We start from the raw sequence: 16,326 nt of genomic DNA, 5'->3' as shown, positions 1-16,326 counted from the left end.
TTCTGAATATTTTATCTATCTTCTCTGTGAAAGGGGGCATATAGAATTCTTCATCAATCTTCTTCATCAATCTGGTCTTCTCAATCCCTTATACAGGAATTGATGCAGGAATCATTAATATTTTACATGCAATTGTTTCCTATTATATTATGAGGGGACTTGGATTCCACTATTAGGCTAATTGTGTGACTTGGAGAAAGCCATGTATCTTCTTCAGGCTTCATTTTTCTCATATGTAGAATTAATATTTGTTTTAACCAAATTAAACCGGAATATTGTTTTTTATGTATAAATTCTAGGGCTACAGAAGCTACCATATCTATAGCCATTTGGTAAAATATTCATATAGCTTGTAGATCATATTCATGAGTACCTGTTGAACAAATGAGATTAAAAGCCTGGTAGATAAATTCATGGGGATGAATGAATCTTCCTCACTTTTGCATTGAATGTGCCTCAGATCTCACACACACACACACACACACACAAACACATGGGCATACACTATCACTAGTCTATTCTTGTTAGACAGGTTAAGAAATCCTAGGGTTTTGTGGTTTTATTACTTTGGTAATGATGAGGTATCAGAAGAAAGCTATATTAAAGACTCATATAACTATTTTAAAAAGCCACATGATTCCACCTATCAGTAAGCATAGCTTCCTCTTGTTTCTCTTTATTTTAAAGAAAAAAATGTACAGTATATAATCAGTAGTCTATATTGCCCAGGGATCTAACTGCGAGTAATCTGTGAAAGCAGTTATGGTTCCTCTCTTCCTCTGACATTGTAAAGAGGCAGTTAGGTAGGCAGCACAGAAATGAGTTTGAGTATGATACAAAATATTTAACAGTTATGTGACTCATTCTCCTTTAACTTGTTCTGGTTTAATTTCCTCATCTGTAAAATGGGGATCAGAATAGTATCTTCCTCTCACATTTATTATGAAGATGAAATAACATTTATAAAGCACGTTTCAAACTTTAAACAGTTATATAAATGAATTCTATTATTGTCTAGGGACACACCATTATATAACTATATATATGTATGTATATATATATATATATAAACAGTTATATAAATGAATTCTATTATTATTGAATATACTTAGTTGTCCTTTAATAACATATTAGATTATGTTATTATTAGATTCTTTATATTTATTATTTTTACTAAATCTGTTTATATTTTTGGTCTATATAATCTCATGGATAGCAAATCCTACAAGACTCATAAGGTTGAAATGCCATTTTGGTATTATAGGGCAATGAATAAAAATTTGTTTTCAAGTCCTGCCTCTGACATATCCTGACCATGAGTATTTGGGCAATTCACTTAATTAACTATTTCTCCTGGCAACTTCTCAAAACTTTTCTGTTAAAGTAGCTGTCAGTCTGCATCTAAAGTGTGAATTTCTTTCCTAGGAGTTCCTGATGAAATCACCTGTTCAAAATAAATTTACAAGGCTTGGAGATTAATGAGAAAGGTTCTATAGGTTCTGAAACCCATGAATCCCAAGTGAATTTTGATCATTTAAATGATCAAACATTTGTTTGTTGATTAATGAATTTGAGGTGATTTTTAATAAATTGTCTTACTATAATCCTTTTAGCATTTGTGTTTTCTGAGTAAAATGTTCATATCAGATATTTTATTTGTTAATCAACTATTACTAATAATTAGTACAATAAATTTTTGGAAATGAAAAAGGTCCTCTATATATGTTTTATTGCCCATCAAACACATTATTTCTCACATCCCTTTTTCCTAATTCTAAAAGTTCCAAATTCATTTCCAAAAGTAGCTCAGAGTACAACAGAAATTAATTCCTCAGATGTATTAGTTGGACTGATTTATTATAGTTATGGTAAAAATTGTCATTCTGACATAGTCCTTGAGACCCAAGATCCACACAAAATACTTATGTTGACCTTTAATACATCCCCCTCCAAAAGAGATTTCTTTTTTGAATACATTAACGTTATCAGTTTATTGCAAATAATTTCTGAATAGTTCCAGTATTCTGAAATTTCCTTATTTGAGAATATCTCTCCTGGTTTTGGTAGATTTTGTGAATTAACGTCAGGGTCCTTAGAAATGTAGCATTTCTTATTGTAATACTATGACAAATTTAATGAAGTATCTTTCATGAATAAAACATATGTAGGTCATTCTTGAATATATTGCTAATGTATGCTTTACTCCCCTGGGATTTAATTGCTTCATTAGCAAAATGAGGGAGTTCGAGTCCATGAACTCTGAGATCCCATCCAGCTCTAAATTTTTTATATATATAATTAAATATCAAAGCAGAGATCAAGTACATACACTTGCTATTCCTCATTGAAAAAAAAATTGAGAGTCCATCCTTGACATATGACACTTTACATTCCTTGTCACTTAAATAAAATCTGTGTATTCCTTTTACCATTTTTTTGGATTAGTATATATCTCATTCTCTTCAAACATGTGATCCAATCAAAACTCTGCCCTAGATCATTTCAGTTCTTCTCTTTATTTTTTATTGGTAATTTCAATAACTCTCAGAAATTTAGTTCTTATCATTATGTGTAAAACTTATAAATACATATATATATATAACCTTAATCTCTCTCTACATTCCACTTCTACATTACCATCTACCAGCTAACAACCTATACCAAGAAATAGCAGCTTAGGTGGTACAGTAGATAGAGGGTGGAACTTTGAGGTAAAAAGACTTGACTTTGAATCCTACCCCAGACATTTATCAGCTACATGACCTTGGACAAGTCATTTTGCCTTTTGGGGTCTCAATTTCTTCATACAAGAAAAGGGATGATTATAATATCTCCTTCACATGATTGTGTTAAGTATTCATATATGCAAAACACTATGGAAAATTTAAAACACTCTATAAAATATGACATTAGTTGTTTCCATTTGGCACCCCAAACTCAACATGTTTAAAATAAATCTCCATCTTCTTTCTTAAACCTCTGTGTCTAATTTTTCTCGTTTTTATTGATGGCTCCACCTTCTTTTTATCCTTCCAAATTTGTAAGTTCAGAATGATCTTTGATTCTACCTCATACTCAGTTTAATTCCTTATCAAGCCCTCTATTACTCCCTTTTCCATGTTTCTCATTTACTACCCTTCTCTCACCACATTCTGTACCATCACTCTGTCATTATTACATTATTACATTACATTATAGCCCCTTGTAAAATGACCTACTTGAGCACCCTTTTTCAGATTTTCCCACTTTTCAGTGAATTATTCACATGGATGTTCAAATCATCTCCATAATTTAAAAGAGTAATCAAATACTTTGCTCAAAAACTTTTGTGGCATCCTATTGTCTTAAAGCACAAACTTATTAGACTGGTATTCCATATGTGCCCATCAATATATGACAATAACCTAGCTTTCCATCTTCATTTAATGTTTCCTTTTTGATACACTTCTCATTGTGTCAAATGGACCTAGAGTTGTTCTCTGAACTTAGCATTCTATCTTTTGCCTTTCCTCTGCTATAGAAACCATCCTGTAATCCCTGGAATGGACTCCAATCTAATTTCTTCTGAATCCTTGTATTTTTTAAGGCACAGTTTTGGTGCCAATTGTATTAAATCTTTCCTAATTCATATTTCTAGGAGGCATAAATATATTACTCTTGTTAATTTGTATTTACTTATTTCTTCATATATATTATGCTCCACTACTCCTCAGTAAGCTCCTTGACTATTTTATTTAACTATTGTGAGAAGGGAATTACTCTCCATTTGTTTTCTTTGATGTAATTAATCAATGACCTTTGATGTAATCAGTCAGGAATTGAAGATCCTTTCCATTAATGTGCAAGTACAGACACACCCTCAGAGACAGGAAATTGATCCCATAGGCACTGCCTCCCTGCATGGTGCCAAGCAAATTAAGGAACTATGATTGGTTCCTGAGATGTGATGTGGGAGAGCTAGTAGGTGGAGAAAACAGCTTATAAAGGTATGACAAGAGGTTTGATCACAAGACAAGAGGTTTGTGCTTGTGACTCTTGCTGAAGAGATTCTTATGGATTTCTGACTGGAGATTGGACCTGAAGGAGCCTTTGTTGGTGATGAGACTCATTCCATTAGAATGGCAATTACGGTATTTAATTAAACTGTTCTCTGCCTCTGCCTTACATTTCCCTCTCTTTACTATAAAGCTACTAACAGTCTGATAGTTTAATTTTAATTATTAGAATTTGATGACCTTTTAACTATTACACTATCATGACCTCCATAACTAGCTTACTTTATATAGTATGTACCTAAATGTTGGTGTAATCAAAATAAATTTATCCATTATATAGTTTTCATCTTTAAGGTTTTTTGGCCACATTGATATTTCCTGTTTTAACTGACATTACTATATATTTTTTTTAATTATGTATATCAAAATGAAGCCTTAGCCTGAGAAAAGAAAATTAAACTGCCATATAGGAGACCTCCAGGCTAAGATGGCCACAGTGTAGAAGCAAGGGGTTTCCTCTCCTTACCACCTACCAATATAAAGCACATCAAAAGGACAAAAAACAAAATCAAATGAGTGAAAATGCTCTTCTGTAGGGTGGAGCCTTGAAGGTAGGCTGGGTTTGGGCATTTCCACACTATAAGAAGGAAAATTACTCCTAGCAAAGTGTGAGCTGATCACCCCTCTCCCACACCACCTATGGTGCCAGAGTTGGAGTGAGCCAGCTAAAGTCAGAGCAAGCACAGGACAATCTCTAGGTTCTTGGGGGTTGGCTGAGGACACCACAGATTTACCCAAGAGAGCAGCAAGATTTGGGACCCCAGGAAGCTGAGGAATGGAAAGGTTGGGCTTAGAGATAGGGCATAAAGGGGCTTCACAGAGCAGACATGGCAGAGACTGAAAAGTGCCCTCAGAGCAAAAACCATTCTTTAGCTCCATACAAAGACCTGCCTACCCTCCTCACCAACACACAGTAACTACAATCTGCAACTACCAAAAAATAAGAAAAGAACCTTAACACTGGATAATTTCTACAAAAAATCCCCACAGACTATAGAGAAGTCAGCAGAGAATGACAAACAAGCAAACATATTCAAACTTTCCAAAACAATGTAAATTGGTCTCAAGTTCTTGAGGACTTCAGATTTCGGATTATTTAACAAGTGAGAAGGATAGAAAAAATACTTGGTAAGAAATGTGGGAAATAGTCCAAAAAGAAAATAACAGTTTAAAAGACAGAATCTCTCACTTGGAAAAAGAAGCCCCAAAATCAAATGAAATGATAAGCAAATGGAAGACCAGAAACAACCTGCTGGAAGCCATGAAAAGCACACTAGACCAAACTTAAAAGTGAAATCAAAAGATCATAGTTGAAAACCAGTCTTTAAAAGCAAGAATTGGGCAAGCAGAAGCTAATGATCTCATAAGAGAGCAAGAATTAATAAAGCAAAGTGAAAAGAATGATGAATTAGAAGAAAATATGAAATATCTCATTGAGAAGATGACAGACTTGGAAAACCGGTCAAGGGGAGACAATATGAGAATCATAGGTCTACCTGAAAATTTGGAAATAAACAGAAATCTTGACATCATACTACAAGAAATTGCTCAAGAAAACTTCCCTGTTATTCTTGAATAATAGGGCAAAACAGACACTGCAAGAGTCCAAAGGTTACCCTCTACTTTAATGCCAACCACAAGGAATATAATTGCCAAATTCTTGAAGTTTCAAGCTAAAGAAAAATTATTGCAAAAAGCCAAAAAGAAACAATTCAGATATCAAGGAACATCAATCAGGGTTACATGGTTTCTGGCAGCCTCTACACTAAAGTACCTTAAGGCTTGGAATATGATCTTCAGAAAGGCAAGAGAATTGGGTCTACAAACAAGAATCACCTGCCCATCAAAACTGGCTATATATTTTCAGTGAAAATATGGGGATTTAATAAAATAGAAGATTTCTAAGTATTTTTAAAGAAAACCAGAACTAAATGGAAAATTTGATGTCCAAATACAAAATTCAAGAGAAACAGGAAAAGGTAAACAAGAAATGGGGAGAAAAAATTTTAGGGCTTCAGTAAGGTTAAATTGCTTATATTCCTATGTGGAAAAATGATATTTTAACTCTCAAAAAGTGCATTAACTATGATAGTAGTTAGAAGAATTATTCATAAGTAGTGGTTGGGGTACTAAATGTTTAAAGATTATATATACAAAAGAAAGGGGGGAAATAGAAGATGGCACCAAGAACAATTTGAAGGAATTAGAAAAATAAGATAAATAATACTACATGAAGAGGCATAAGGGGTTGGGGGGGAAGGAGAAGAATACTATTACAAGAAGAAGAGGAAAGAAGTGATAATAGGTAATACTGACACCTTACTCTCAGTGGAATGAACTCTGAGAGGGAAGAATATCTACACCCATTAGGACAGTGATGGGAAAACTATGGCCCACAGGCCAAATGAGGCTCCCTGAAATGTTCTATCTGGCTACGCAACATTATTCTTAATCTGACGAATACAATGAGTAGGATACAATACAATAAAACTTCAAAAGAGTTGCCTTAGAAACAGACTGACAGATGAGCATTTCCTTTCCTTTGTCCCCCTCTTTAAAAAGTTTGCACACCACTGCATTAGGGTATCAAATTCTATCTTACCCTACTGTGAAGTTGAGAGGGAAAAACCAACAGGGAGGAGTGGGGTGGAGAGTACCAAAGGGGAGGGAAAGAGAGCAAGGAGGGAATTTAATAGACCCTAAAGAAAAACAAGAAGGGAATTAGAAGGGAGGGGTTGAAAGGGAAGTTAAATAAATTTGGGTATTAGGGGGGACTGATTAAAAAGCAAAACACTGATGTAGAAGCCAATAGTGAAAGAAAATAGGGCAGGACTAGGAGAGGAAGTAAAAATTATGAGAAATACAGAGTTATGGTAATCATAACTCTGAATTTGAATGGAAAGAATTCACCCATAAAATGGAAGCAATTAGCAGAGTGGATTAGAAACCAAAATCCTACCATATATTAGTTATATTCTATAATAAACACACATGAGGTAGGCAAATACACACAGGGTAAAGGTGAGAGGCTGGAGCAAAATCTATTGGGCATCAACTGAGAAAAAGAAGACAGGATTCAAAATCATGACATCTGTAGAAGCCAAAGTAAAAATAGATCTGATTAAAAGAGATAGGGAATGTAATTACATCCTGATAAAAGGCAATAAAGACAATGAGGGAATAGGAATACTCAACATGTATGGAACAAATGGTAAAGCATCCAAATATTTAAAGGAGAAACTATTGGAACTTAAGGAGGAAACAGATAGTAAAACTATACTATTGGGAGACATGAAACTTCCACTATCAGATTTAGATAAATCAAGCCAAATGTAAATAAGAAACAAGTAAGAGAAGCAAATGAAATCTTAGAAAAATTACAATTAATATATATATATGCATATATATATAGATAGATAGATAGATAAAAATAAATAGGGTCAAAAAGTGATACACCTTTTTTTCAGTAGCCAATGATACCTTTGCAAAAATTGACCATGTACTAGGGCATAAAAATGTGGCAAACAAATGCAAAAGAGCAGAAATAATTAATACAAACTATTCAGATCATAGTGCAATAAAAATAATTACTAAGGGTACATGGAGAGTCAAATCAAAAATCAATTGGTAATTAAATAATATCATTCTCCAAAATTAATTGGTTAAAGAACAAATCATGAAAACAATAATCTCATTGAAGAGAATGAGTATGAGGAAAGATCACATCATAATCTATGGGACAGAGCCAAAGCAGTACTTAGGGGAAAATTTATATCCCTGAGTGCATGTATTAACAAATCAGGGAGGGAAGAGGTCAATGAATTGGGCATGCAAATTGAATCATCAAAAACTATTTTGCTCAATTATATGGCAAGAAATATGACAATCTAGGTGATATGGATGATTATTTACAAAAAAATTAAATTGCCTAAATTAACAGAAGAAATAAAATACCTAAATAATCCCATATCAAGAAAAAAGAAACTTAACAAGCCATTAAAGAACTCCCTAAGAAAAAATCCCCAAGTCCAAAAGGATTCATGAGTGAATTCTATCAAACATTTAAAGGACAACTAACCCCAATACTATGCAAACTATTAAACAAATAAGCAAAGAAGGAGTTCTACCAAATTCCTTTTATGAAATGAATATGGTACTGATTCTAAAGCCAGGCATATCAAAAACAGAAAAAGAAAATAATAGACCAATCTCTTTAATGAACACAGATGCAAAAAATCTTAAATAGAATACTGGCAAAAAATCTAAGGCAAGTGATTGTGAGGATTATTCACTAGGAACCAAATAATTTACCATATCAGCAACCAAACCAACAGAAATCATATGGTTATCTCAAGAGATGCAGTAAAAGCCTCTGACAAAATATATTCATTCCTATTGAAAACACTAGAAAATAGAGGAATAGAAGGGCCTTTCCTAAAAATTATAAACAGTACATAAAACTATCAGCAAGCATCATCTGCAATGGGAATAAATTAGAAGCTTTTCCAGTATGATCAGGAGTGAAACAAGGATGCTGATTATCACCTCTATTATTTAATATTGTACCAGAAACACCAGCTGTAGTAATCAGAGAAGAAAAATAAATTGAAGGTATTAAAATAGGCAGTGAGGAGACTAAACTATTTTTCTTTGTAGATGATATGATGGTCTACTTACAGAATCCTAAAGAATTAACTAAAAAGCTAGTGGAAATAATTAACAACTTTAGCAAAGTTGCAAGATACAAAATAAACCCACATAAATCATCAGCATTTCCATATACTTCCAACACAATTCAGCAGCAAAAGTTAGAAAGAGAAATTCCATTTAAAATCACCCTAGATAATATAAAATATTTAGGAATCTATTTGCCAAGACAAACACAGGAATATATGAACACAACTACAAAACACTTTCCAAACAATTAAAACTAGATCTAAATAATTGAAATTGAAGACCATCAATTGTTCATGGGTAGGATGAGGTAACATAATAAAAATGGCAATCCTGCCTAAATTAATTTGCTTATTCAATGTCTTACCTATCAAACTACCAAGAATTTTTTTACTCAATTAGAAAAAAATATGTAATAAAGCTCATTTGGAAGAACAAAAGATCAAGAATATCAAGGGAAATAATGAAAAAATTGAAAGATCGGAACCCCCAGCAGTGCTAGATCTTAAACTGTAGTATAAAGCAGTGGTCATACAAACAATATGATATTGGCTAAGAAATGGGCTAGGATCAGTGTAATAGACTTGGGGCAAATGACCTCAGGAAGATAGTGTACCATAAACCCAAAGATCCCAGCTTTGGGGACAAAACCCCACTATTTGACAAAAACTGCTGGGAAAATTTGAAAACAATATGGGAGAGATTAGGTTTAAATCAACATCTCACACCCTATACCATGATAAATTCAGAATGAGTGAATGACTTGAATATAAAGAAGGAAACTATAAGTAAATTAAGTGAACACAGAATAGTAGACTTGTCTGATCTCTGGGAAAGGAAAGATTTTTAAAATCAAGCAAGATATAGAGAAGAATACAAATTATAAAATGAATAATTTTGATTACATTAAATTAAAATGGTGTTGTACAAAAAAACCAATACAACCAAAATTAGAAGGGAGCAACAAATTGATAGAAAAATCTTTAAAACAAAAACCTCTGACAAAGGTCTAATTACTCAAATTTATAAGGAGCTAAATTGATTATACAAAAAAACAAGCCATTCCCCAATTGATAAATGGGAAAGGAACATGAATAGGCAATTTTCAGATAAAGAAATCAAAACTCTCAATAAGCACATGAAAATGTGTTCTAAATCTCTTATCATTAGAGAGATGAAAAGCAAAACAACTCTGAGGTACCACCTCACATGTAACAGATAGTTAACATCACAGCAAAGGAAAGTAATAAATATTGGAGGGGATATGGCAAAATTGTGATATTAATGCATTGCTGGTGGAGTTGTGAATTGATACAACCATTCTGGAAGGTAATTTGGAACTATGCCCAAAGGGTGTTAAAGACTGCCTGCACTTTGGTCCACTCACACCACTGCTGGGTCTATACCCCAAAGAGATGATAAGGAAAAAGACTGGTAAAAATATTTATAGCCTCCCTCTTTGTAGTGGCAAAAAATTGGAAAATAAGGGGATGACCTTCATTTGGGAAATGGCTGAACAAATTGTGGTATCTGTTGGTGATGGAAGACTATTGTGCTAAAAGGAAAAAAGAACTAGAGGAATTCCATATGAACTGGAACAACCTCCAGGAATTGATGCAGAGTGTAAGGAGCAGAACCAGGAGAACATTATACACAGAGATGAATACAATGTGGCACAATAGAATATAATAGACTTCTCTATTAGCAGCAATCCTGGACAATTCTGAGGGACTTCTGAGAAAGAACACTATCTATATTCAGAGAAAGAACTGTGGGATTAGAAAGACAGAAGAAAAAACAATTGCTTCATCACATGGTTCGATGGGGATATGATTGGGGATACATACTCTAAATGTTCAATCTAGTGCAAATATTAATAATATGGAAATAGGTCTTGATCAATGACACATATAAAACCCAGGGGAATTTCTTATTGGCTAAGGGATGGGTTTGAGGAGGGGAGGGAAAGAACATGATTCATGTAACCATGGAAAAATATTCAAAATCAAATAAATAAATAAATTTAAAAAACAGAAAACAAAAATACCCTGATATTTCTTATCACCATTTTGGAATAAATGAAGAAACTAACACCCATAGATAGGAAATAATTTGGCTAGAGGCACACAGGTAGGAAAAGGGGGAGGTAAAATTAAGATCAGATTCTTTGATGATAAATCCACTTTCCTCTTTATGCTATAGCACTTTATATTTTTTAAAATGTTTTTCCCCCAGATTACATGTTGGCATGGTTTTCAAGAATTATTTTCTGACATTTTGCAATCCTTGGTCTCTTTTAACCTCCCAAACTTCTCCCTTCCCCATGTGACATGTAATATAATATGGTTGTACGTATGTTATTATACAATACATATTTCCTTATTCATTATGTTGCAAAAGAAGATTCATATCACTTACACTTGAAAAAAATTCACGTAAGAAACAATGAGAATGGCATGCTTCCATCTGCAATCAAACTCTGTCAATTCCTTCTATAGCAGTGGAAAGCCTTATTTGTCATGAGTCCTTTGGAGTTTTCCTGGATCCTTGCATTGTTGATAATAGTTGTTATTCATAGGTAATCAACATACCTTATTTCTGTCCACTCACTTCAATTTATAATCACTTCATATCAGATTTTCCAAGTTTTATGTGATCATCTTGTTTATCATTTCTTATGTTGCAATAGTTCTCCATTTCAAACATATACATAATTTGTTCAGCCATCCTCCAACTGATAGACATCCGTTCAGTTTCCAGTTTTTTGCTATCACAAAAAGAACTTATATAAGTATCTTTATATACTTATGTTCTTTTCTCTTATCTTTGAACTCTTTGGGTTATGTACCTAGTAGTGGTATTGCTGTGTCATATTATGACAGTCTTACACTCCTTTGGGCATGGTTCCCATTATATTATGATTTCAAAGAGTGACTTACAGACTTTATCAGTTATGATTCAAGGGGCAGGAATTCCTTTTACCAGGCTCATTTATGATTAGTCTATAGACATCTTTAATAAAAGGTAATATACAATCCCTCGATCCCTAGACAATCTTGAATTGGCGCTTTAAATATATTACATCCATTTTGGCTCTGAAATACTTTCATCTGACATATGAATCATTTTACTCCATCTTCCCTGACATTTAATATATCTGAATCTTTAAAAACACTTTACCTTTCGGTTATTTTTTCCTCCCAATTTGATAAGTTCAAATGAAGGTTTACACTAGCTTAAGAGATCTGTCACATTTCATGGTCCTTGTAACTCAGAGAAATGAAACTCTCATCTTTGAATATAAGATCAAGAAATGTTGAGGCAGTAGAAACTATACCCCATTGTTGTTATATGAAAATGCTTCCTAATTGTCATATCTCATGGAGCCTTGTCTGTGTCACACAGATCATACAGGAAGCAAGTAGCATAGCCACAAGTCAAACTCAGGACTTCTGATTCTAATTTCAACAATCTTTCCAAACTCCTTATAGAGAAAAATGCTGGAGATGAGGTAAAAAAGAGACCTTGATTGGCACCTCTCTATGATATTTACCAGATATATCATCATGAACAAGCCCCTGAACATTTCTGAAACTCTATTCCTCTTTCTATAAAACTACTATCTATAGAATGTTGATCACAAAATTATTGGGAAAGACAAGTGAGAAAGTATATAGTAAAGATCTTTGCAAGTTTTAATGGGCAATGGGTTAGTCAGCAATAAATTATTATAATAATCACAATAACTTAAAAATAATATTGGCTAATCATTTTTATACAATTTCATTTAGCTGCTCTGATGCGTAATCCTTTTTTTGAGACTATTAATGATTATTCCTGTCTCTGTTTATAGCTGTGACTGAAGAGATCAATTGGCTTCAACCTCTTCTTTCCACAGAAAGCTTGTACCAGTATAGATTCGAAGGGGCAAATGCTATTTTTAGACCTTTTGTGATGTTTATGACTATGTCATCTCAGCCCATGTATTATTGCTTTCATGCAGATATGAATTACCTTTCACATCATATTCTCTTGGAATAGAATATTACGTGCTTAGCAATGGCACTTTTCTTGTAAAATAAATGTGTGCAACATTATTGTAGGCTAATTAAATATGGCCATATTGCCAAGTGTATTCCACAGTAGTGAGACAGAAATTGAATAACATTGTCAAGCAAGGATGTAGCCAACCTGCAGCTACAAGTTATTCTTGCATTTGGTTTGAACACCTGAAAGGGAAACCAGAAAATGGGGAAATATGGGTGGAAGGGTTAAAGATTAAGATAGGAAGGACATAAAGAGAGAAAATAGACACAGAGACACAGGAGTCATCAGTATCACTTCCAGCTTGTCAGCTCCTCCTCCTCCAATGGTCAGGGAGAGAGAGTCTGACAGGTGAACTGCTGATTTTTATTGAGGTTTCTAGGAATGGAAGATGTGGGAATATCAATCAAACAAGTGGTGTGATAGAGACATTAGTATCATATTGGCAATCAACAACAAGACAAAAGGAAGGAACCCAACACATCGGCCCAGCCATTCCCAGACCAGAAGCTCAATTGGAAGTCCTGCTTCCTCTATAATACTGGAGCCCTTTCACACAAATGCTGAGTGAGTGTCTTTGCCGTTGCAAAGAAGCTATAGAAATTGCATGCCAGGGCAGCTGGGTAGCTCAGTGGATTGAGAGTCAGGCCTAGAGATAGGAGGTCCTAGGTTCAAATCTGGTCTCAGACATATCCCAGCTGTGTGACCCTGGGCAAGTCACTTGACTCCCATTGCCCACCCTTACCACTCTTTCACCTAGAAGCCAATACACAGAAGTTAAAGGTTTAAAAAAAAGAATAAAAAAAAAGAAATCACATGCCAGCCTTCCAGACTGAAGACATAGGGAGAGGTTTGAATTCCACAAAATTTGAGCCCCAATTCAATTCAAGGATCCAGAAATCAATCATGAGAAATATCAGAAATATATTCATAAGGCTGGTCTATGGACACCTTGCTCATCAGAGTCAGCTTTTGAATACATCATTAATACTTTAATGATTCATCCATACCTGGAATAATTCAAATGGGTAAATGGTTTCCAGAGCTGTAATTGTCTTCAAATGTTCTAGATATATTTTATCTACACATGATTTCAATCTCTTTGATGTTAGGAAACATTCCTATGGCTGAATATTTTACTATTTATCTAGATGCTTGTCACCATGTAGATAAAATATCAATGAAAGGTTATGCCTTTTGCTGGTGGAATATTACATGTACATATACAAATATATCTTGCCATCAGATTATAGTCTTTAAACATCTGAAAGTGTATTTGTATGAATACAAATGCATACACACACACACACACACAAACATACACAAGTCATCCTACATCCTAATCCAATATCTACTTATATAGTCTTTAGGAATTTATAGTCACTCAGATTCTTAATTAATATATAAGTAGTGTGCAAACTTGGTAGGTTCTTCAAGCCAGAAAGTATTTAAACAAAGCTCTGGTTGGCAATGGGCTTCATGTGTGATTGTCATCTGACACTAATTTAAAAATGATCAGAAAAGCCCCTCAATACAAAATCAACTCCATGTGATGTCTTTTAATTTTACCCACAGTGACTCATAGTTTACTAAAGCATAGAGTTGTGACCCGAATTGACCTCAAAATATATCAATCCTCATGAAATGGCCAGTACTTTAAATATAAGTATGTGTGTGGAAAGGGGTCAGAAGATGGTAAAATGACTGTAAAAGCAATAATTTCCTGAAAATAAGTTTGATTTGGTGGTCCAGAAATCTTTGAATGCTTTTAAACTAGTAGCTTAAAAGTGTGTGTATGTGCACACACACACATACACACACTGTGAGTCATGAAACACAATAGTTACAAAGCAAGTAAAACAAGTATGACACAAAAGCAATTGTGATATGTATAGTGGGCATGAGCAACATGTAACAAATAAATGTCAAAGAATTGGAATTACATATCATTATCACATACATTACATCAAAAATATAAGAAGAGAAATTGATCTTGTTAAGTGACAAGAAGGATAAGAATTTAGCAACTGTAACAAAACACTGGCATCATCTTTAAATCATGTAAAAAATAATGGCCTCCTTTTGGTGATCTTAAAGAAGGTCATGGATAGGAGTTACACAAGATGGGAAGGAATTAATGTATTATGTTCTGCTTCATTAGAGTGTATGTAAATTGATCAGATCACAGCTTCATTTGAATGCATGTGCTTGTATTGAATGCATGCGTATGTGTTGAACATGTGTGTGTATGGGTAAGAGGTGGTGTAGTACATGTGTATATACTTATTTAACTGGGAGATCTTAATTATATTTCATATGTGTGTGTATATCCCAAATCTATTTCTACCACTGATCTCTTCTTCAGGTTGTTCAGATTTATTCATTTTGTTTCTTACTTCTAATTGTCTCTTCCTATTTACATATTTTCATATATTTCTAAATAAAATCTTCTGACTCATCCACATTAATATTGAAAAGGATATAATTGAATGCTCCAGACCCTTCCTTGCTTGGCTTTTAGGAGATCACATCACATTTGGAAGTCAATACTGTTGTTCTCTTGTTCTATCTGTCCCTAAGTTCAAATCTTTTGGATAATCTATGTTTATCTTAACCTTCCCTATATAGTTATTTAACAAATAAATCTACTTATTCTTCAACAGAATATGTAAGGTTTATTTGTTTCTTCACACTACAAAAATCACCAATGCAAAGTGTGGCTTTACTATTCAGTCATGTACAACTCTTCATGACCCTATAGACTATACTGTACATATGATTTTATTGGCTATGATACTGAGAGTGGTTTGCAATTCATTCTCCATTTGATTAAAGTAAACAGATATTAAGCAACTAGCCCAGTGTCCCACAACTGGTAAATGTCTGAGGTTGGATTTGAACTCAGGTCTTCCTGAAGACATTCCTAATGCTCTTTCTACTGAGCCATTTAACTCATCCTAAATAGGGATATCATGTTCGTTAAATGTTATAGTTTATATTTAGTCAGTTTTAGCAATTACTCTCCATTCACTCTAAATGACTCCATATGGCTACCAAATTCACAACCAAATACTGCCACTTAACCTCGTCCTCATTATCCTTAACTTAAAATTCAAACTTCATAGAATAGCCATAGAAAAGTATCCGATTATGTGTCCTATTTAAACAGACCTAAAACACACATAATATCTTATTTTAGCCTGTCATCATGGGAAATTCATAATAGACGGAGGCAGTGGGATATAGTAGATAAAGAGCTGGCTTCAAATCCAGGAAGAAAGACTTCTGTTCAAGTTCTGCTTCTGATTTCTGCTGGATGTGCCACTTTAGGCAATTCACTTGATCTTTTGATAGAGGAAATTTCTTCACTCAAGATGTCTAATTACCAATAAAATCACAAATAGAGGTTCCGGGTTAAGATGGCGGCAGAGTAAGAAGCAGCTCTTAACCTCTCCTGACCGAAACATAAAAAACTCCTCAAGGGGACATAAAAACAAGTCCAGATGAACGGAGGAACCCCACAACAGGGCACAGCGTGGAAGGTACGTGGAAT

The 16,326-nt window shown here is 33.9% G+C and overlaps 1 pseudogene; it reads left to right on the top strand.

Annotated features, from left to right (window-relative positions):
* The first annotated feature begins 13,164 nt into the window (after nucleotides 1-13,164).
* Nucleotides 13,165-16,326, top strand: part of LOC123252296 — a 14,878-nt pseudogene continuing 11,716 nt past the window's right edge.

Source organism: Gracilinanus agilis, chromosome 6 (assembly GCF_016433145.1).
Source record: "Gracilinanus agilis isolate LMUSP501 chromosome 6, AgileGrace, whole genome shotgun sequence".
NCBI classification, from domain to species: Eukaryota; Metazoa; Chordata; class Mammalia; order Didelphimorphia; family Didelphidae; genus Gracilinanus; species Gracilinanus agilis.
Note: the sequence above shows the minus strand (reverse complement) of the source record. Positions and strands in the feature narration are given on the sequence as shown.